This window comes from Mustela nivalis, assembly GCF_964662115.1.
Source record: "Mustela nivalis genome assembly, chromosome: 14".
NCBI classification, from domain to species: Eukaryota; Metazoa; Chordata; class Mammalia; order Carnivora; family Mustelidae; genus Mustela; species Mustela nivalis.
In genome coordinates this window covers 32,887,029-32,910,388 of record NC_139033.1, presented here as the reverse complement: position 1 = coordinate 32,910,388, position 23,360 = coordinate 32,887,029, and the positions used below count along the sequence as shown (strand labels likewise).

Below are 23,360 nucleotides of genomic sequence, written 5' to 3'. Positions count from 1 at the left end.
GTGGAAGTTTTTCATTCCACAGGGAAATAAATGCTGCCCTCAGCATGCACTCCTTAGCCCCTGGATCTCAAAGGCAGGTGGTGGGTGGTTTTCTGGACCAGCAGCAGCAGCTAGAGAACCCAATTGTCAAGCCCCACCCCAAACCTACTGAAGCAGATCCTCAGGGCGTGGGGCCCAGGAATTGGCTTTGACAGGCCCTTTGGGTGGTGCTGATTCACCCTAAAGTCTGAGAACTTTGAGCTAGACTTTTTGACAATTCCTTTTTCATCGATGTGCTGATGACTAAACCAAGGCTTTTGGACAACTGGATATGTAGTTTCCCTGTGCATGTGACCAGTTACTGAAGAAAGGGACAGTTTATTCTTTTCTCTTTTTTAAAAGATTTTATTTATTTATTTGAGAGAGAGCACACAAGAGAGAGAGCGTGAGTGGGGGAAGGGGCAGGGAGAGAGAGAAGCAGACTCCCCACTGAGCAGGGAGCCTGATGTGGGGCTCAATCCCAGGACCCTGGAATCATGACCTGAGCCGGAGGCAGATGCTTAACCGACTGAGCCACCCAGGCATCCCCCGCCAACTTTTTTTTTTTTTTTTTAATGTTGGCCTGGAAATGTGATTCAGATATTTCTGAGGTTGGAAAAGTTAATGGAGAAACTTACAAATACTCTAACACCAAGGACCGCACCTAGCATAATTCATGGAAACTTCAAAGAGGCAAATTTTAGCTTAGTAAAAGGAAAAGACTTTAATGACTGGTGGGGGGGGGGGTGCCTCTGGTCATGGGGAGGGTTTTCTTGGGATGTAGTAGTTGTGCCCTCATTGGATGGGTTCCATAGGGACCCCTCCCCATGGAGGATGGGGAAATTTAGGAAGAAAATGGACTTTTTCAAGGTTCCCAGATGACTATCTGAGTCACCTGGGCTTGTTAAAAATAAATTTTGGAGTCCCACTCGAGAAGATTCTGACTTGGCACAGCTGGGTTGGGACCCTGGCATGGCACTGGCCCATGGGGCACTTTGAAGTGCTAGGTTTGAGAATCTCTAAATGGGATATATTTGCAGTTCCTTCCGAGTTCTACAACTGTACGAAAGAGGATAGAAAGGTTAGCTTCTAAAGGTTGGAAAATGCAGAGAGATCAAATAATTTTCTCCTTCAGATAAGAAGTCTACATTAAAAAGTAAAAGGGATGGTAGTATTTTTAGCTTTACTAAGAACACCCAGAAGAAATACGTTTAAACTACAGCAGATAGGATTTGGATTAAAGGAAGAAAAAATTCCTAGCAATGAGGATGGAAGAGACTTCTCTAGAAATTTCTAGAACTGCAAGGCCTTTTCATCTGTCTGGAACAATGTCAGGGGGAGATTTTAGACTCCCTTCCAGCCTAGGTGCCGATGTTCTAATATACACACAGCATAGTCAACTAAGGCAGCACGTTTCCCTCAAGTGTATAGGATAGCCTTCATGAAAGCTTCCCTCCTTCTGAGATTGCTAATAAAACCGAATCAGGAGGGCACCTGGGCGGCTCAGTTGGTCAAGCTACTGTCTTCAGCTCAGGTCATAATCCCAGAGTCCCAGGATGGAGTCCCACATCGGGCTTCCTGCTCAGCAGGGAGTCTGCTTCTCCCTCCGACCCTCCCCCCTCACATTCCCTTTCTCAAATAAATAAATAAAATCTTCAAAAAAAAATCAACAAATGGTGAACTGATAAAGTATTCACACAGTAATAGACCTATGTTGGAACAGGAGGACAGTTCAGTTTCTCATCAATTAGTCACCTAGTCCGCTGTGGCTGGTGTCATCAGCATCGGCTTTTGTCTGAGACTTTGTCGATGGGCACTAAGTCGCTGATATTTAAAAAAAAAAAAAAATGAGAAAGGGGCTCTTCCTGGCAACATCTCTCTGAAACTCTGATGGTGAGGTTCAGTCAGAGGTAGACATCAAGGCCAAGCACCGAAAAGAGAAGACCTTGAAGAGAAATGGGAGGCAGGAAGGAAGCCTCGGGACGGATGGGGATAGGAATAGCAACTGGAGAGAACAGGCGGGGTCCACCCTGGGTGTCAGACGAGGAGCCGCCCTGGGGCCAGGCAGGAAGATGGGACCCGGAGCTAAGCCAGCGGTGGGGGCAGGAAGCAGACACAGGCATCGCTGCGTTTAAATCTCTTAAGTATTTCTGCTTCGGGAGAGAGAGTCCCAGGGAGACCCTTGTGTGTCTTCAGCTGGAAGCTGACGGAGAGCTCGGGAAAACCCGCCCAAGTTGTCCTGCAAGTCTTCCTCTCTGTTAAGGAACAACATGCAGCATCGTGGCTTAAAATGCTGGCCCCGGAGTCAGGGGACTTGACTAAAACCTTCCTCTCTCACTTGGCCATGGATACTTTTTTTTTTTTTTTAATACGTCCGGGCCTCAGTTTCCTTATTTGGAATACGAGACCAGTAAACAGCGCTGGGCGATGTCTGTGATTTCAGGAGATACCACCTGGGCTCAGGGACTGGCCTCTGAGAAACGCTCCGGAAGTGTTAGCTTTTCCCATTTTTCTAAAGAAACTTCCGACTGAATGTGTAGATTCCCCGAAACGGTGCCTCGCAAATGCCAGGCTGACACCTGGCACCGGTCTGTGACAGGCTTTCAGCATTCCTTGGCCAAATGGGAGAAATAAGAACAATGTCGGACGGCTGCCTGTTGGCTCGGGCTTGCCAACGACAGCTTTCTTCCTCTGAGAACGCACAATGTCCTTGGCTCTTGGAAATAATGAGCCCCGTCGAACGTACTTTTACTTTTATGTCCTTTGTTGCTTGAAGTTAATCCTTGAGGTTTTTTGTTTTTTCTCTTTTTTCTTTTCTTCTAGTCCATGAAATCCTAGAGTCTGGGAACCTTGCCCCGGGAAGGTGTGAGGGGAATCCAGAGAAGGTGGGCGGGGCTGTCCCAGTGAACTGGTGTGATGTCCCCTCCCCGCCCCCTTCCCAGGGCGTGAACTCAAGGCCGCAGCTGTCCCTTCTCCCACCTACACAGGCTTCTCTTCGTGCTTCTCATGATCTTCCTTTTTTTTTTTTTTCCTTTTTCTCTCCTTGAGGACGTCCCGATTTTCTTCCCTGTCTTGCCTTTGCTCCAGCCCTTGGAGGGCAGCAGAATGCACCACCCCCAAACCTGCCGCTTTGGCAGAAGGATGATTTTGAGCCAAAAGCAATTGAGAAGAAGCAGATACAAGAACAGCTCTGCCCTCCCCAGTCACCTACGAGCAGGAGATAGAAATTTGTCAAGGTGTTCCACCTCCCTCTGTGCCGGGAAGGACAGAAGTGAAGCGCCAGAACTAGCCCTCGACCCTGACCTTCTCCACGGCAGAGGAGCCCATATGACACATTACTACCTAGCCCTTGTCTTCCTGTGGTTCCCCAGATGTTAGCCTCACGATCTGCCTCCCTAGAAACTCCGAGTCCTTTTCTTGGTCTGGTCACTTCTATGAACATGTATTTTTCTTTTGTTAAGATAAAATATAGGGGTGCCTGGGTGGCTCAGTCGATTGGAGCTGCCTTCGGCTCCAGTCGTGATCCTAGGGTCCTGGGATCAAGCCCCACGTCAGGCTCCCCGCTCAGTGGGAAGTCTGCTTCTCTCTCTGCCTCTGCCCCCACCCTGCTCGTGCTCTCTGTCATGCTCTCTCAACCAAAAACAAAAAGATGTGAAATAAGCCCAAGTTCTAACCACCCCTGGAATTACTCCCCACTGGGGGTTGCCCTGTGCATGCGGGATGCTCGTGCAAATACACGCCTGTGAGGTCCCGCTCGTTAACCTGGCTTTTGTCTAACGCGCTGGCCCCAGCCAGAGACCCTGGTGGGTGGAGAGAAAAAAAGAAGTAAGTTCTTTCTCTCCTGCAGGGCTTGAGGCTGTTCTCACCAACCCCCCCTTGGCTTTCTCCCCCGCCCTGTTTCCCTCCCCTTCACACCGAGTCCGTTCCTGAGTTCGCTATGGGTGCTCTGCCCGCTGGGACCGCTGCCCTGCTGCATCCCCTCCCGAGGGGGGGCTGTGCTCACAACACAGCGACGCACAGGCACTCGGGATGGATCTTCCTGTCTCTGCGCAGTGACATGTCATTAACCAAGATGCTTCCTTTTAGCACCAGAGGATGGATCGTCGCCCATAGCTCTCCCAGTAACAGCGACACATTTTGGGCAGTGCATCCGGGGGAGAGAAGTCGGGCTCCATGAAACCCCGAGGAGGCACAGAAATGAATCTATTGTTTTAGCAGTTTCCTTGAAATCTGGTGGCAGGTCCGGTGGGGGGAGACATTTCTCCTCCCTGGAGAGCGAGCTCAGCGAAGGTCCCGTTTGCTTGGGACCTTCCTGGGTTCAGTGCTGCAAGTCCCGTGTCTTGGGAAGCTCATGGCATACTGGGACAGTTGGTCCCCCTAGAGCCAGCAGTGACCAATCCCCTTCTGGGCTATTTGGCAAAGATTCAGCACAGGTAGGTTTAATTCGGAGAATGAAAACAATAAGAGAGTATTTAACTCAGAGGAGAGAAGGCTGAGGGTGGGGAGGAGAGGCAGGGGCTATTTTGGTGACAAGTTTCACGTGTGGACCCTGGGTGGGCTAGAATGTGTCCAGCTGCTGTCCGTCTCGGCCCCGGCTCAGAGCCAGAGGAAATGGGTGTGAGTGGAGCCCGAACTTACTCACCAGGCTGATTTCCTGACAGTAAGTATTCTTAGACTCCAGAACGAGTTTCTAAAACAGATTAGGTATTGTCTTTAGAGGTAATCCCCAAGGGCTTTGAGAGTTTAGGTGTGGCCCAAGAGCTGAAGGAATCGACAAAACACATTTCTAAGATTTCTCCCAACCCTAGAATCCTGTTTCCATCTCCCCATCTATTACGGCACTGATTATTTTTTGTGTCCTCTTTTGCCTGTAGTTAAATCTTGTATAATGACCAGGAAAAAGTACTTTGATTCTAGTCTCCTGGGGCATGAGCCCAGCTTCTCCAAAGCATGATGGAGAGGAAAGATGAGCATGTTTGTTTGTCCCTAAGGATGCGTAAATTTAGAAAAGGTTATGTATTGGTCAATTTCATGACAGCGATATTAGAAGCTTAAAACAGGGAGAAACGTTCCCTGTGGTCCTATTATTCCGACAGCCTGAGTGACCCACTTTCTCTTCCCACTCCCAGTCCAGAGATTTCCCTGGGATTTCATTAATGTTTAACCTGGCATCCAACCTGACCTACCTAGGATTCTTGCTGGGACTTACTGAGTGATTCAAGCAAAAAGCAAAACAAACAAACGAGGAAAACTTTAAAAAAATCCTACGTAATTGAGTTGTTTCCAATTTTTAAAATCAGCTTGGTTTCCCTCCATGGAATTGTCTCACATCCTGGGAAATCAAGCTGAGCCATCTGGTGAATTGTTGTGGTTGAAACTGAGCTTTGGGATTGGTGGTGGGTCCTTGTTGTTTTAGGGATGTTCCCCCCTCATACAAACAGTTCTGTTTGTTGGAAACTGAGTGCTGCCTACGTGAAGCCTGAGCATCTCTTTCCACTGTGTGTCTCTGATGTTGTTACTTATCACGGAGCCCACCCACCAATCCCGCAGTCAAAAGCTGACAGCATAAACTCTTCCGGTGATCTCTCTGATCGGCTCCTTACACAAGTTCCTTGACGTATTAGGGTGCTCCCGACAAACCGAACCAATGGGATGTGTATATATGGAGAGGAGATTTATTTTAAGGAATTTACTGACAAGTTCAAAATCCACAGGTTGGGTCGTCAGGTTGAAGAGCTGATGCTGTGGTGCCAGCCTGAAGGCTATGAAGCTGGAGAATTCCTTCTTGCTCTTGGAGGTCAGTCTTTGTTCTATCCAGGACTTCAACTGATTGGACGGGGCCCACCCACGAGAAGGAGGACAATCTACCACTGTGCATAAGTCCACCAATATAAATGTTTTCTCAACTGAAAATACTCTTACAACACATCCAGAATAATGTTCGGGCAACCATGTGCAACCGAAGTAATAAGACCAGGGCCACGATAAAGAACAACACCTTGATTCTTGCATGAGTGCCTGCTTTCAGGTAAGAATATAAAATAGTTTTGGTTTCACCTTTGGATGTAAACTAGATGAAATAAACTATGCTCAGAGTGGCGGCAGGTGACTCCTGTCCCTTTGTAGTGCAGCAAAGAGTTCCAGTTCCCTACATCCTTGGTAGCACCTGCTGTTAAACAACTTTGTATTTATTTATTTTTATTTTTATTATTTTTTAAAAGATTTTACTTATTTGAAAGAGAGAGAGAGCATGCACAAGCAAGGGGGAAGAGCAGAAGGAGAGGGAGAAGCTGACTCCCTGCTGAGCAGGGACTCCCGCCTTCCCCCAATGTGGGGGTCGATCCCAGGATCATGACCGGAGCTGAAGGCAGACACTTAACTGACTGAGCCACCCAGGTGCCCCTATTATACAACTTTTTAGTTCTTGTTAGTCTGATGGTTGTAAGGTCATATCTCATTTTAAACACAATCTGCATTTCTCCAATTAATGAGCATGAGAGGCTCCTCACATATTAATTCGTTGTTCCAGTTTCACTTCTGTGAATTTCTTTTTCACGTTTTTGCCCACTTTTCTATTTTTTTTTCTTGCTGATTTGCAAGAGGTTCTTAGATATTCTGGATTTTAAGCTTTTGTCCTAGTTTTGCAAAATACCTTCTTCCAGTACATCTCCTGTGTGTTACCTTTGTCCAGGGTGTCTTGGTTTAAAGGGAAAGCTTTACTTTTGATGTCCTTAAATCCACCAATTTTTTTTTCCTTTGAAATCTGTACTTTTTGTGCCCTTACTCAAATCAGCTAGTTTTTGCTATCTAACAAACCACTCCAAAACATGGTGGCTTAAGCCAGCAATGATTAATTGCTGTGGGTTGGCAGGGTGCATCTTCTGCACTGGCCTGCCTCCTGGGGCTGGATGTTGAATGGGGGGGGGGGGGACCTTACATCATAGGGACCTCTGCCAGGGGTGGGGCTGGGCCTCCAGTGCACATGGTCTGTCAGACTCCAGGCGGCAAGCCCAGGCTTCTTCAGACGGTGGTCTCAGGAGTTCCCGCAGCAGGGGGAGGCAAGCCCCAGTGTCCACGTGCTAGTCAAGCCTCTGCTTCTTCAAACTGCCAACGCCCCCGTGTGCCAAAGCAAGTCACATGGCCACGCGCAGAGTCCAAGAGTGCGAGAGAAGGCCCCACCGGGCTGATGGGAGGAGCGGCAAAATGTGTGTTCTTATGTTTTAACAGGCAGTTTAGGTTCACAGAAAATTAAGCAGAAGGTGCAGGGGTTTGCCACTTAGCCCCTGCCTCCCTCCCTCACTGGGAACACCCCCCACCAGAGGGGGACACTTGTTACAATCAGTGAACCTTCACTGTCCCCTCATTGTCACCAGAGCCCGTTAGTATGCCTTCGGGTTCACCCTCGGTGTTGTATACTCTGTTGGTTTGGACAAATGTATCGTGACGTGTACCCGCCTGACAGAATCCTAGAGTAGTTTCACTGCCCTAGAAATCCCGTGTCCATCTGTTGTCTTCTCCTTCCCCATCTACCTTGTTACTCTGCGCTTGTCAGGATGTTCTCCGGTATTTCCTTTTAGTGGCTTTATAGTCTTAAAGCTACTTGGTGTTTCTTTCTCTATACTGTGGTTTTCAATATATTTGACTAAATTAATTTTTTCAATATTTCATTTATAATTACATATTTGTGTTTGTTACATACTAACATAATTGCCTATTATATAATTAGTAAAAATAAATTTAGATCAAATTTTTAATTGAAATTATTTTTTCCCAGAGCACACCACATTTTTCCAAGATCTATTATTCTAGAATCTGTGTTCTGCCCTCTGATCTATAATGCCAGCTCTATCATATACCAATTCTCCATATATATGTGGTTCTGTTTTCAAACTTTCTATTTTATTTGCCTCTCCTATGCTGAGACTTGTAATAGAGGTTACTATCTGATCAAGCTAGTATTGTTTTGGCTTTTTTTCTTCCGATTCCCTTGGCTTTTTGTAGACTTTTAGTCGCCGATATAAATTTAAAAATTATTTTTTCCAATTGAAAAAATCCTCTTGAATCCATCAGGTTCTGGGAATCTAGGGTACAGCATAGTGACTACAGCCAACACTACTGTATTTTATACAAATGAGTTGCTAAGAGAGTAGAGTTTTAGTGTCCACACATTAACAAGGACAACACAATGATAATTCCATGAGGTGAAGGATGTGGTGACCAACCTTATTGTGATAAACATTTCACAATACAGACACACGTGTATCTGGTGATCACATCGCCCACTTTACGCTTACTTAATTGTAGGAGCCAAGTAGATCTCCATATAGCAAGAAAAAATCATCTTGAGATTTTGATTAAGATTACATTGATTTAGAGATTCATTTAGGGAAAATGAACATCTATTCTGTGCTTAGCTGTCTCATTCATATATATGGCACATATCACTGTTTAGGTAGTCTTTTACATCTTTTATTAATGTTGTTATTCATAACTTTGTGTGATATTTTTGGGGGGGCTAATTCATAGATACTTTATCGTTTTTTATACTTTTTCAATAATGTCAAACAATACTGGGTTTTTTCCCTGTATTTTACTAGAGTTCAAATGTTATAGGTATGACCTGATGAACTCGTTGAAATGTTGTAGTAATGCCCTGAATGAGAGAAAAAGGAATAATGTCCAGAGTCATAACAATATTAATATGTGAGGCAACATCGCTGAAGATAGCTTTTAAAACTAGTCACCGAGTGACTAGTTTCGGGGTGAAATGAGCATGGTGAAGTGCTCACCCAAGAGATCTTCGTAGATTTTCTCTCCCGGTAATGCCAGAGGTCCACTTCAGCAAAACTCACACAAGCAGAAGGTCATGAATGACTCTCGCTGGAAATTCCTTCATTTCTACAGTTCCCAAGCGTTCAGGAGAATTAACTGCTCAACTGCAGAGACTGGGTCCCCAAGAAGTTTCAAACACCAGCCAGATGGGAGAGATATTATGGCACACGTGGTCTTACCCCTCCGCAACAGAGAACGAGAGGGAAGAAAAGCTTGCCTTTCCATTGTCTGCACAATGCCTCTAATTTTCCTTTGTTCTGGGGGATAAACACTGAGACACATGAAGGGCAAAACTTCTATACCTGAAATTTCCATAATGCTGGGGACTGGGGATTGTAGTTACTTGCTCATTGCTTGTCATTTTTGCATAGAAAAAAAGAATTTAAAAAAACCTTTTGAGAAATACATATTTAGACAATTTGAGAGTGCTTTGTCCTTTGGATGCATATGTGGGTTTAGCAGAAAAATGCCCCAGTCTAAGGAGCAAATACCATGTGCCTAATTCTTTTGTTAAAGACCGTTCTTCCTTTTTTTTTTTTTTTTTTTGCATTTTTGTGTTTGTTCATTGCTTTTTTGGTTATATTTTTAATCCCTTTTGCATTTATTTTTTAATACTGGATCCAGTGCAAGTATTTCAGTCAATGAAGAGGTGTGACACCATAAACCCTGGGCGGTCAGGGCAAGTGCCAACATCCTCCTTCATCGGACCTTCGGCGAGAGTCGCTTTTCTGAGCCTCAGTTTACTCATCGGACACGGGAAGGGTGTACGTGACCCCACATGTCCTCTCAAACTCTTAAGATTCTGGCTATCTTCTTGGACCTTGGCATTTGGAAATAATTCGTGAGGTTTCTATAAATACACATGAAAATCAGCCACTTCTTTAAAACCAGTGGGAAGCTTCGGGAACACAGTCATCACCAGGTCTCTGTAATCCCTGTGGAATTGAATCAGAAGCTGCCAGGATGGCGGGGCAGTCACAGGGCAGCGAGGAGCAGAGTGCTGGCTTCACATATGCTGCCCAAGTCCGTGTTTCTTCTAGCAATTTCTTGAATTGCTGTGAAAATTGGAATGGATGAGAATTTTGTTTTTTTCCCACAAGATAAAAGGCTCACAGATAGAGTGAGTTATCGGTCTTTCGTTCTGATCGAAAGGTGACCTTACCAGAAATTATGCTGAACATCTAAGGAATTAATCTGGACGAGTGAGCGCAGCCTGACAATGGAGATGCTGCGATGCCCTTCTTAGCAATGATGCTGAAATAGTAACAGCTTTAGTTTGCAGAGGCCGTGACAGCTGCCGGGGGCGGTGGGGGGTGGGGGGGTGGAACACAGAGAGAGAGAGAGAAACTAGAAAATCCAAGCCATTCCAAAGATATAAGGTAGCAATTTAGAAGCTGTCCTCTTGAAAAGCTTATTTAAGCCCATCAATCAACCAATATCTATAGATCGCCTACCGATCAAGATGTCACATCTGTGTTCTCTGCCTTCCAAGAGCTTATGATTTAGTTAAGAGCCACCGTCTCTGCTCCAGGCCGAGCCTGCTGTATTTTCTCAGACCGTGGCCCTCCCCAGTGTGGGATTGTATCGTTAGGTCGTTGGCTTTTCAATCACTCTGGGTTCTCAGGCCCCTATGCTGGGAATCCAGCCTCCCCTGGGGGCTTTCAGCTGGGGGGGGGGGTCCTGACCTATTTCTGGTAACCATTCCTCAGGCTTAGAATCTGCCTCAGTTACTATTGTGTTCGCCTTTCCAACCCCATCCTATCTTTAGCCCCGGCTCTGCTGAATTCTGTAGCTGAAGACCTTTTCCCCCGTCCATGGTGGCTGATGAGACATATTGAGGGTCCTAGCGTCTACTTCTGCGTCCCAGCTGCCCCCGCAGATCCCGGCCCATGGACTGGATTCATCCTGCAGCCTTTCCTCTCCTGGAACTTGACTGTTCCTTGTCTGCACGAAGGTGTCCATTCACAGCCAGTGTGAGTGACGTCCCCTCGTCACCACGCCAGGTCACGCACCACTGGACGCGCCCACCGTAGCATCCAGATGTGGCTCGTTAGGCCTTGAGCTGGGCAGACCAGAGCCAGAGGCGTCTGTCCTGTGTTCGAGGAGTCGCGCTCCCTCAGAACTCCGGCTGAGGAGCTCACTGAGAACTCCGGCCGAGATCCAGGGGTCCGGGTGGGAGAGGTATGGGCTTCCTGCAGAAGTGGAGGATTTTCCCCATAGAGGCAGCACGGTGGCCGCAGAAAACATTCGTTCTCCGGTGCCTCCCCAGAGGGAGGACACAGTTCCCAAGAGCAGACCTCTGCGTGAGCTTTGGGGTGACAGTGTGTAGCTCTGGTGGATAATCAGAGTCGACCCTTCGAAATCAACTTCATTGTTCTATGCCCTCGTCCTCTCCCTCCTCACGCTGGGGACACCGTTATACAACCGGTTGCCAGGTCTGAGCACCTGCTCCCCCTCTCACCGAGCGCCGTCGAGGGTCTCTGCAGAAGTGCCCCCCTCGGACCCCTCCTTTCCGCGGCCCAGCTCAGGCCTCGTTCTCCCCCTGCTGCCCGCTGCACCGAGCCCTTACGCCTGGTGGGCATCCCTCTCCACGCCGCATCTCCACCGAGCACAGCGGCTTCCCTCTGCCTTAAGGGGGGAGGTTCTCGTTGCTTTTGGTTCCACGAGCGAGCCGGCCTGCTCCTGTCGCTGTCGCCGCCGACCTGTGAAACAAGGCGGAGGAAGGCCAGGCCTTACTCCGGATCTGCTGTGCGGCGCAGCTCTCGCTGCTCTGCGGCCCGCATCGCCGCGAAGCTCTCCGTGTGAAGCAGGCGCTGCTCGTCCACCTCTGGCCAGGGCTCCCGCTCTGCCTCTGCCCGAACGCCCTCCGGCCTCCGCCCAGCTTCTCGCAAGCTGCGCTGGGCCGGCCGCGCCGTCCTCCCCATCGGACCGACCCCTCCTCCTCTGTGCTGTGGCCGCTTCGCTCTCCTGCCGCCCGCGGTTGCTCGTGTGTCTCTCCTCTTCGTGGTTGCCACGGTCGTTGGTCATCGCGGGTGCTGGAGGAATGTTCGCTGAAACAAGTCCGTCCAAATATGTCCCTGAAGGTCTGGGTCCAGAGCCGGAGGCGGTCACGCACGTCCATCTGGGCTAGAGGCGCACCGTGTCAGGGCACGTTCAGGCGCACACACGCATGCCGACGCGTGACCACATTTATGCACATGGCAATGCACACCTACGTCTGCACACGCACTCACACATGGTTACACACTCACACATGCTCACGTGCAAACTCACAGCGTATACATATGCACGTGTGCACACTTACACCCACATTCACATACACACTCGCATACATACAAACCTTAGCATGACCTTCTAAAGGGGAGTTCTGCCAAGAGCTTTTGGGCATGGACTGGTGGAGACCCCGGGGTGCAAACCATAAGGCCTGTGAGGCATCGGGGTTATATTTTGGGGGTACATTGATTCCCCACATTCTTTCAGGAGGAGCAGGACGCTCTTTTTTTATTTTTTTTTTAAGATTTTATTTATTTATTTGACAGACAGATCACAAGTAGGCAGAGAGGCAGGCAGAGAGAGAGAGGAGGAAGCAGGCTCCCCGCTGAGCAGAGAGCCTGATGCAGGGCTCCATCCCAGAACACTGGGATCACTGACCTGAGCCGAAGGCAGAGGCTTAACCCACTGAGCCCCCCAGGCACCGCCCAGGAGGCTCTTTTGATGTAACACCCCTCTACTCAGAGGAGACGGAGTGACTTGGTTGATAGGAAATTCGGGAAGAATAAATTTCTTTCCCAGTTGTGGTGGGCACAGACCACTCTGTTTTCCTCTGTGGGAGGCTCCCTGCTGTCAGGGTGTGAGTTGGGGGGCGGGCTGGAAGGTCAAGCCTCGGCGAGGGACTGCTGTGGTCCGGGCTGCCGTGATGGGAGTCCAGTACGGGAAAGCTTGTTGTTCGCAGATGTGAGCCACATCTGCAGTATAGATTAATAAGCGTGAGGGCATAGCCTGTCCCTGCCGTCTTTCCGGCTTTGTTTCTCCACGAGCTCATCAATCAGACGGGGAAGAAGGGTGTTACCTCTCGGGACCCCTCAAAGATCCTAACAGGACATGAAAAATTTACCAGCTCCCTACTCTGACCACGTGCCTTCACATCCACATAAGGAAGGAAGGGAGGCCAAGGAGTGGCCGTTGGTTACCCCACGGTAGGCTTGTCACTGCTTGTGCTGCGCAAGCCCACGCTGCAGGTGCCGATCACGTGTGCCCTGGTTTGTGACGATTCTGATATATGACCCATGTATATGATGCTTCTCTGCTCTCCCGGGCTCAGACTCTCCTTGAACAAAAGGACACCTTCGTGTTTACCTCATTCTGTTTACAACTTTTTGCCGGCAAGTGCCCTCCTGCTCTCCTGGCTTCGTCTCCCTGGGGAGCTGGTCTCGATCCCGGGGACGTTCATTTTCCTCCCCTGGGGATGACATCATTGTGTCGGCTGTGCCTTGTCAGGTATCTTATCTAGTAGGATCTGTGTTTGCTTCACGGTGGTAAGTGACCTCGGAAGACACAGCAAAAAGGAGCCTTGTTTGTCCCAATGTGTGTATTTCTGGGGTGAGACAGTCCCTTGCTCGTGTCCCGTGACATTCAGCTCTAATTCCACTTCTTTTTTTAATGGGCTTTAAAAACATATTTTTTTAACTTGAAGTGTGGTTGACACACAATATTACATTAGCTTCACCTGGATGGCAGTGGTTCGCAACTGTATACACCAGTGGACACTCACCACACATGGCACCACCACATGTCACTGCAGCAACTGCTCCGACACCACTGACCACATTCTCTAGGCTGCACATCTCGTCCCTGCTACTTACTCGTTCTAGAACTGGAAACTGGTACCTCCCACTCCCCTTCACCCATTCTATCCACTCCCCACCCACCACGCCCCTGGCAACCCTCACTTTGTTCTCCGCTTTTATAGGTCTGTTTTCTGCTTTTTGTCTGTTCATTTGTTTTGATTTTTAGATTCCATGTGAGAGTGAAATCATATAGGGTTTGTCTTTCTCTGACTATTTCACTCAGCATAATACTCTCTAGGTTCACCCATGTTGTTGCAAATAACAAGATGTCATTCTTTTTTGTGTCCGAGTAATATTCCATTGTGCGTGAGTGCGGTGTGTGTGTGTGTGAGAGAGAGGGCATTTCTTATTTCTTTATCTGTTCACCTATTAGCTATTGTAAATACTGCTGCAGTAAGCATAGGGGTGCATGTATCTTTTCAAATTAGTATTTTCTTTGGGTAAAGACCCAGTAGTGGAATTAGTGACCATATAGTAGTTTTATTTTTCATGTTTTGTGGAAGTTCGATACTCTTTCCCACAGTGGCTGCACCAGTTTACATTCCAAACAACAGTGTGTGCAGGTTTTTTCCCTCTACATCTTCAGCAACACTGGTTATCTCTTATCTTTTTGGTTCTAGCCATTCTGGCAGGTGTAGGGTGGTATCTCATTGTGGTTTTGATTTGCTTTCCCTGGTGACTAGTGATGTTGAGCATCTTTTCCTGTGCCTGTTGGCCATCTGGATGTTTTCTTTAAAAAATGTCTATTCCAGTGCTCTCCCCATTTTTAAATCAGATTATTTGCTTTTTTGGTGCTGAGCTGTATAACTTCTTTATATATTTTGGATATTAACCTTTTATAGGATATGTCATTTATAAATATCTCCTTCCATTTACTAAATTGCATTTTCCTTGTGTTGGTTGTCTCCTTTTCTTCGAGGAGTCCCAGTGGTTCATTGGTTCATTTTTGAACCATTTTGAACCAAGCAAAAATGGTTCATTTTTGCTTCTGTTTCCCTTGCCTGAGGAGACAGATCCAGAAAAAATATTGCTAAGGCTGATATCAAAGAGACCACTGCCTATGTTTTCTTTTAGGGATCTTATAGTTTCCGATGTCACATTTAGGTCTTTAATCAATTTTTAGTTTATTTTGTGTATGGTTTAAGATAGTGGTCCATTCTCGTTCTGTTGCATGTGGCGGTCCAGTTTTCCCAGCACCATTTACTGGAGAATGTCTTCCCCATTTTATATTCTTGCCTCCATTTGTCATAGATCAATGATGTAAGCAAGGGTTTATTTCTGGATTCTGGATTCTGTTCCATCGACCTGTGTATCTATCTTTGTAGCAGTACCCCTGTTTTGGTCTTCAAGCTTTGTAGTATATCTTGATAACCAAGATCGTGATATTTCCAACTTTGTTCTTTCTCAAGATTTCTTTGGTTATTCAGGTTTTGTTTAAATTCCATACAGATTTTAGGATTATTTGTTCTTGTTCTGGGAAAGATGTTGTAAGTATTTTGATAGGGGTTGCATTAAATCTGTATGCTTGGGGTAGTACGGACATTTTAACAATACGAATTTGTCCAGTCCATAAATATGAACCATCTTTCCATTTATTTGTGTCTTTCTTCAGTTCCTTTCATTAGTGTTTTATAGTTGTCAGACTATAAGTCTTTTACCTCTGTGGTTAAGTTTATTCTTAGGCACTTTATTCTTTTTGTGCCATTGTAAATGGAATTATTTTCTCAATTTCCCTTTCTGCTACTTCATTTAGTAAATACAGACACAACAGGAGCACCTGGTTGGCTTCGTTGATTGGGCATCTGCCTTCCCTTCAGGTCATGATACCATGGTCCTGGGATCAAGCCCTTCATTGGGCTCCCTGCTCAGCAGGGAAGTCTGCTTCTCTTCCCTCAGCTCCTCCCCCTGCTTGTGCTTTCTCTGGCGCGCGCTCTCTCTCTCACATAAGTACATAAAATCTTTAAAAAGTTGCAAGATATTTCTGTATATTATTGTATCCTATTAGTTTTCTGAGTTTGTGTATTACTCGTAAGAGTTTTTTTGGTGGTGTCTTTAGTGTTATTTATTGTACAGTATTATGTCACCTGCACGCTTCTGTCATCTTTAAGGTGAGACAGATTCACAGGAGCATCTGAGATGAGGGCGGGGGAGAGCCCAGTTCACTTAGGGCCATGAGGAACGGGGAAAATGACAGGGATTATTGGAGAGAGGGGGTTAGGAGCAGGTTAATAATTGTGGCGTCTAGAATCTCAGGGGTTGTTTTGCAGATGTGGTGACCACCTAATCCATCTCCAGTAAGGAAAGGAAAGGAAATAGCCTTAGGTTGCAGCAGAGGGATTGCGTTCTAGAATGGGAGAGACAAGGGCTTGGCAGAGCGGTCATCTCTCTTTTTTTTTTTTTTTTAAAGATTTTATTTATTTACTTGAGAGAGAGACAGTGAGAGAGAGCATGAGCGAGGAGAAGGTCAGAGAGAGAAGCAGACTCCCCATGGAGCTGGGAGCCTGATGCAGGACTCGATCCCGGGACTCCAGGATCATGACCAGAGCCGAAGGCAGTCATCCAACCAACTGAGCCACCCAGGCGTCCCAGCGGTCACCTCTTGATTGCCTGACAATTCAGATAGATGTTATTCTGCCTGAATGGTCAGCATTTACTCTTCATAACAGTCTCAGGAAGAAATAATAAACCCTTTCACCAACTCCTGATCCCAGAAGCAAGGAGTTCTACTGTTATTTCTGTTGTTGGTTTGTTTGTTTGCTCTTTAGTCTGGAGAATCCAGCATTACTGTAGGAGTACCATCACCCCGGTTTCCGCTCAGATATCTGCAATACTGCAGAGCCTGTTAATATGAATATTATAACTATTTTTGTCTCCAGCTAAGAGTGCTACCCATCTGGGAGGGGGGCCACAGAGAGTATATTCACTTTAAAGATTGTAACTAAATGAAACGAACGTTTCTAGAACCGTGTGCTATTTTTGAGATCTTGAAATGGGAATGAGAATCTCTAAACGTCAAGTACTATACACATCATGGGGTGCATAATTTCTCTTGATAACATCCCCACAGGTCACTCAGAATCCTCTGACCTGCCCTCTCCAAGTGAGATGAAGCCCTTGCCTTGCACACGAGCTCAGAGTTCCCACAAATGTGTCATGTGCCACTGCTGGTGTTCAAGGCAATTTCAGCGACACAGAGATGACCCTCTTTTTTACTTTAATAGTTACACATCTATTTTCTTATAAGTGAGACCAAAATAATCAAAGGTCAGACATTTCAAAGAAAAGTGAGAGGCCGAGAATAATATAACAAAGGAACACAGTTGGGCATGCAGCATTTGGTATTTGCAAACAGGAGGGAGAAGAGTATTGAAAAAGTGTGATGGGGGATCACATTAAGATACAGGAGAAACAAGATCAGAGAGAAAATGTGGAGTCTGTCAAGGATGACTTTGAGAGCAGTGATGAATGGCATGTTAGATATAGTAAGACGTGGGCTTTGGAGAAAACAAGACGAAATGTTGAGATTGAGATGCTGAACTCTTGACTCCGGAGGCAATGACGACTATTTACTTCCTTCCTTCCTTCCTGGTCATCTCTGGGTGTGGTGGCATCACAATTAATTAAATTATCACTGGTTGTACTCCTGCTTCTGACAATAGCAAAATAGGTTGTTTCATATCAAACTTATTTCTTAAAACAACTAGAAAAGCTGGACTAAATATAAAAACATTTTTTAAGGCACTGGGGAGCTACCAAGGTACTGAGAATTCACAGTACCAAAGTTTAAGATTTTCTCAGACCACGATGGAAGCAAGCTAAATGCAAGAAACAAGAGAATAATCTCTGCAAGTTTGAAAATTCCGTACTTATAATACTCATGAGTCAAAAAAGAAATCACAATGGAAACTAGAAAATATTTTGATTAAGCCATAATTAAATTTCCCACATTTCAAAACTTGGGGAATGCAGCTAAAACCAAATGTAGAGATACTTGTATCTTTAATATGTTGACAGTAGAAAAATTGTTGGAGGCTGGAAACCAATGACCTAAAAGTCTATCAAAAGAATTTAGAAAGGCAGTGAAAAAGTCAAATCTAACAGTAAAAAGAAGGCAATACATAAAAAAGCAACAATTAGTAAGAAAGGAAATAAACCTAAAATTGACCAAATCAATAATGCCAGAAGTTAGTGCTATAAATTTTCCTCTTTGCATAGCATTAACCTTACTCCATATAGTTTGATATGTTGTGTTTTTAATTTCATTCTGTTCAAAATATTTAAAAACATTTCTTGAGATTTCCTTATAGATATTAGACTGCCTTAAAAATCAGGAATTTCTGTGCATTTAAAGGGTACCATTAAAAGAGTAAAAAGCAAACCACAGAGGGTGAGAAGTTATTTATCACACATGTAAGTGACAAAGGGCTTGGATCCAGAACATATAAAAAATTCCTACAAATAAATAAGAAAAAGACAACCCATTAGAAAAATGGGCAAAATGCTAAAACAAGAACAACTAAAAAACAACAACAGAAAAACCCCAACCTAGACACTTCACAAAAGAGACTATCCAAAGGTCCAATAAATATATAAAAAGCTGTTCAGCCTCACTGGTCTTTAAAGACATGCAAACTAAAACCCCAATGAGATACCTTTTTATACTCTCAATGGTTATTATTAATATTAAGTATTGGAGAAGATGTGGGTCAACTGGAACTCTCATATGCTATTGGTAAAAATGGAACTTAGAACCACTTTGGAAAACTGTTTTTGCAGAATCTAAAACTGAATGTGTTTATGCTCTATAACTCAGCAATCCCATTCTTAGGTACACAACCCAGAGAAATGCAGAACGTGCGATTCTTTGGCAATACTAATGGCCATCCAAAATACCCACAGTCTAATCTTTGGAAACTGAATATGTTACCTTACATGGCAAAAGGGACTGAACAGATGTGATGAAGATGTTGAGATGGCAGATTACTCTGGTTTGGGTCACCTAAATAGGTGGACCCAATGTAATCACGAAGATCCTTACAAAAAGGACACGGGAGAGTCAAGGTCAGAGAGAAGAGGTAGGATGGAAGCAGGTGGCAGAAAGCAGTAAAGATGCTGAATACTGGCTTTGATGACGGAGAAGGTGACCATGAGCCAAAGAATACATGTGGTCTCTAGAAGCTATAAAAGTTAGCTTCGATGCTTCTCCAAAGGCCGCAAAATAACACAACTTTGTGGACCCAGTTTAGACTTCTAAGCTCCAACTTAGATAATAATTTTATTATGCTAAGCCACTAAATTTGTGGAGATTTGTTACAGTAGCAATAGGACACTAATATATGTTCCAAACAGCAAAAGGCCAATGGATACATAATGGATAACAGCAGAATGAATGAATGAATGGTGGCATATTCCTACAATGGAAGGCTATACAGAAATTTAAGTGATCAGTTACAGCTTCATATAGCAACATGATAAATCCTCACAAATGTGAGCTTGAGTAAAGAAGCCAGACATAAAAGAATGCACATAGTAAGATTCCTTTTATATTTAAAGCTGGTGCCCTCACAGCCTACTTGAGTGTCCCGCAGATAGAGGTTGAGCTGTTGAAGTGAATTAAATCACACGGAGGGCCTGGCTGTGATAGCCTACTATCCCTCAGGAACTTGGCAGCGCTAGCCATGGGAATAAGATAATTCGAGCAAGTATTATTTGGAAATTTTTATTTACATTAAGTTCTTGGCTTCTTTGACAAAAATCTATATTCAGAGGCAGTCCTCCATAAAATTGAACAATAGGATAATAGGAGGAAAGGCATTCCCTTTGATTACCTCTCAGAGGTGAATAATGGGCTAGGAAAGCTCACTGTTCTGCTTTCTTTCTCAATTGCCAAGCAGGAAGCAGGCTGGAGGGTGGAGCTGGCACTTACCCACATAATAGGGGGCCTCCCAAGAAAGAATTTAAGGGAGTTCTGGCTATTTTACAAGACTTGAGTCCTGAGAATACTTCCTTAGGCTGCTGCCACAGAGGGCTTTACAAATTCAGGGTCTTGGAGCAGATCCACCCCCCTCCCTCCCTGGGCAGTAAAGCTGAGCTCTGTCCCTGAGCGGTGGTAGGCGGAGCCTTGGCTTACCTGGCCAGGAACATTCTACCTGGGTCACCACATCTGAGGGGAACAGAGTGATGAAGGATCTGCATGTTTAATCCCAAACTATTTTATACAAAAGCAAGTTTGGAGAATGAAAGTCACTGGAAGTCTGTACATTCTTGTCTCTCTCATGCACTAGAAGTGGCAGACGCTGATGAAACCCACACACTCGAGTAATATGGTGGTGGGCTTCCCACAAAGCAGTCTCGTCTATTTCATACCGCCTGTTGGCAGCTGGAACAGCCCTTAAGTTCTCTGGAAACTCATTCACTTTCTTCCCTGTGTATGTAGTCATCTCATGGAATATCACATTAGTCCACATTTTTACAGGATTGTAGATTTACCTGCTATAACTTAAAAAATAGAAATACACTGTTTGTATTTCATACACTGCTGATCCTAGACCAAATGGTGGTCCCCACCTGTCTGAAGTCTCTCCATATTTTGGAGGTTTAGAGCTCTTAACCAAACAAACTCCCTCTCAAGACGAAATCTGAAACCAAGTCATACCAACAGTTGTGATTATCAACAACGATCAGCTCAACGGGTTGCCTCGATCATTTTCTGAGAGATCAGGGGCTGAAAGCGAGGGAATTCTGTGTTTTAGGGAGTAGCACACAGGTGACTTTATTGCCCGAAGAAGCTTTCCTGGTGCCCCAGAAATCACATTAAGTAAATGACAGTTTGTGATGTTCCCTGCATCCCCATTTTAGTATCTCAGAATTGGCAAACAGGGATTTAAAATAATAATAACCATTGATTCACTGGTCCATCTAATTCCAGGACCCCCCCCCCAAGCCCAGAGATTAGCAACAAGCAATCAACACACCACATCCCCTAAACATCCTTCCTTATGAGAAAAAGTAGTATTTCTAATGGAAATGATAGGAATATTTTCTTATTTAATCCTTTAAAGGGCCAACCACAGCGAGCTGAGCATTGCAAACTTTCAAGAGCTGTTTGTTGTTTGAATATCGGAATATTCCCTATTGTGCTCTCAGATATTGCTTGGATGACTGTCTCAACAGTGGCTTAACAGACATCAACTAAAACATCCTGTCTGATGGAAGAGAAGAATATTTCAAAACCCAGATTTTTTTCACCATGTTTTAGTAGGATGTTGAATTTCTCAGGAAACCAAGAAATACTTATTTACTTGGATTGACCCAAAATGCAACACTTTTAATACCAACTTGGTATGTTTATGACCAGTCTTCCAAAATCATGTTCAACATTATTTTTATTTTTTTATTTATTATTTTTTTAAAAATATGTTTTATTTATTCGACAGAGAGAGAGAGAGAGCACAAGCAGGGAGAGCAGCAGGGAGAGGGAGAAACAGACTCCCCACTGAGCAAGGGTCCTGACATGGGGCTCGATCCCAGGACCCTGGGATCGTGATCTGAGCTGAAGGCAGATGCTTAACCAACTGAGCCACTCAGGCGTCCCTCAACATTATTTTTAAATTGATTGCTACATCAGCAGTCCCCCCCCCCCCAGTTTCTTATTTTTAGCAATGTTATCTTTCTTTTTCTGGCTGTGTTGGAAATATTCATGATAACTAATATTAATAAATATTTACCCTTGGACCCGAGGGCTTTATTTCTAGGTTGTTAAAGTCTTCATCTAGATTACCGATTTCACCTTCCCGCATACCTGTGACAATGCAAGAGGGGTAAAAAGCTGAATGTTTGTCACAAAGAAGGTGACATCGTGTCTTTGCTGCTCTTCTGAGAGCCCTGGCTAGAGGTCTGGGGTGGGAACGGGGGTGAGAAGTGCACAGACAGGGAGGAAGAACGAGCTAGAAACACGAAGTTGCTCTTTTCCTCCGTGGAGAGATTTAAACATTTTAGATTGTTCCTTGTCAGTTAAATACCCAGATGCTTTTTAAGCCAAATCTGATTTTAAAGGAAAATATTTAGGAGATGGAACAATTGCAGCTCAAAGATTAGTGCTTTGTTGCATGTCGAGTTTCCCTGGATTCCTGCCAATCTTGGAAAATCCCATGGCTTTGAGTTGCTGGGCACTCTCAAGACGAATCCCCCCTTTCTTTGACAAGCCTCCCTTCCCACTGTTTCAGACCTTTGTCAACTGCAGTAGAGGTATAGACACACCCAGAGATGCCAATCTTCAAGGGAAAAAAATACAGTATTTTGGAAGTTGTCTAGAAACAGATGACACATTGCCATAGGTTTGCGTAAATTGTGCCTCTATTTTGGCAGATCATAGTGGATACAAACGTAACTGTCTTCTGTTCATTTATGGGGTGTGGTGCTCAGAAACTTCCATCCAAGAACACTGGCTTAGTGGACCATTTCCTGTGTTGATGTGGGGCATGGGGCATCCTGACAATGGATTGTACAAATTTACCACATAAAATGATCACATCCCTGAGGGCAGCAATTTAGCTGTGGTATCAAGAACCCTAAAAATGTCATTCCCTCTCATACAATAATCGTATTTGCTGCAGGAAATGGATCCCAAGAAATATTCTGCTGATTTTGAAATATTTTTGCTTAAAGATGTTTTTTGCAAGGTGATCTATGAGGAAGGATGGCTATGAAAAAGGGCTGTATCATAAAGTATTCAATATTAGAATAGCTATATAAATTATAGCATGTTATCCAATAGCATTTTATGTTGCAATTAGAAGTTGTAATTATGTAATGGCATGGGAGAAAGTTCATAATATAATATTCATTGGCAATGACAGAATACAAAATTGCTCATGCCCTATGATTAAGAATATATATGTGTATGTGTATGTATTTATATATGTTTATGTATATATGGACCCCTGGGTGGCTCAGTTGGTTAAACACCTGCCTTTGGCTCAGGTCATGCTCCCAGCATGGGATAGAGCCCTGCATCAGTCTCCTTGCTCAGCAGGGAGCCTGCTTCTCCCTCTGCCTGCTACTCCCCCTGCTTGTGGTCTCTCTTTGATAAATAAAATCTTAAAAAAAGAAAAAATATATATGTATGTGTATATAGTCTGTTATATATATGAACAAACACACTAATGTCTGAACAAACACACTAATGTCCTGGAGCTTGGAAAGGAATATAGGAAAGCAAAATGGATGTATTCAGATGCTAGAATTGAGATGTGGCTTCTTCTCTCTCCTCTTTCATGTTATTTTAATGAAGCTTTCATAATACGTAAAAATAGCTAAAATGCAACATTGAGCACAACTCTAAGGAGAGTCAAAATAAAAAGACAACAGATTGTCAGTCTCAGAATTTTTCGGCTCGAGTCGATTTTGTGACATGAGTGACTATATTGTTGCTTGAGTGCCATTTGTCGTCCTGGGTCCCCCAGCATGAGGGAGGAAGGACATCTTTAATTGTTTAGCGGATGTTGTTGCGGGGGATGGGGGGGAATTAGCAGCATTTCATGTACCTTTAATAAAGATATGCCCATCATGCTTTTTCTCTCCAGACACATACTGTGCACTAATGACCTTTATGCCACCTTGGAGCAGAGGGCAACACCATTGGAACCTTTTTAATCCTTTAGC

General features: G+C 44.8%; 1 long non-coding RNA gene across 1 annotated transcript; it reads left to right on the top strand.

The window, feature by feature from the left end:
- The first annotated feature begins 4,199 nt into the window (after positions 1-4,199).
- On the top strand, positions 4,200-9,127 carry LOC309848012. The gene is made up of 3 exons (XR_014302790.1): positions 4,200-4,451; positions 5,733-6,046; positions 8,923-9,127. It is a non-coding gene; the product is annotated as an uncharacterized lncRNA (long non-coding RNA).
- Positions 9,128-23,360: the final 14,233 nt, after the last annotated feature.